This window comes from Physeter macrocephalus, chromosome 11 (genome assembly GCF_002837175.3).
Source record: "Physeter macrocephalus isolate SW-GA chromosome 11, ASM283717v5, whole genome shotgun sequence".
Classification (NCBI taxonomy): Eukaryota; Metazoa; Chordata; class Mammalia; order Artiodactyla; family Physeteridae; genus Physeter; species Physeter macrocephalus.
The window spans coordinates 63,890,354-63,890,859 of record NC_041224.1 but is presented as its reverse complement, the minus strand read 5'-3'; positions in this window follow the sequence as shown (position 1 = coordinate 63,890,859).

Sequence of the window (506 nt, the reverse complement as noted above, 5' to 3'; positions counted from 1 at the left end):
CAAATTACCAACGGCATTTTTTACGGAACTAGAACAAATAATCTTAAAATTTGTATGGAGACACAAAAGACCCCAAATAGCCAAAGCAGTCTTGAGGGAAAAAAGCGGAGCTGGAGGAATCAGACTCCCTGACTTCAGACTATACTACAAAGCTACAGTAATCAAGACAATATGGTACTGGCACAAAAACAGAAATATAGATCAATGGAACAACATAGAAAGCCCAGAGATAAACCCACGCACCTATGGTCAACTAATGTATGACAATGGAGGCAAGGATATACCATGGAGAAAAGACAGTCCTTCAATCAGTGGTGCTGGGAAAGCTGGACAGCTACATGTAAAAGATTGAAATTAGAGCACTCCCTAACACCATACACAAAAATAAACTCAAAATGGATTAGAGACCTAAATGTAAGACCAGACACTATCAAACTCTTAGAGGAAAACATAGGAAGAACCCTCTTTGACATAAATCACAGCAAGATCTTTTTTGATCCACCTCC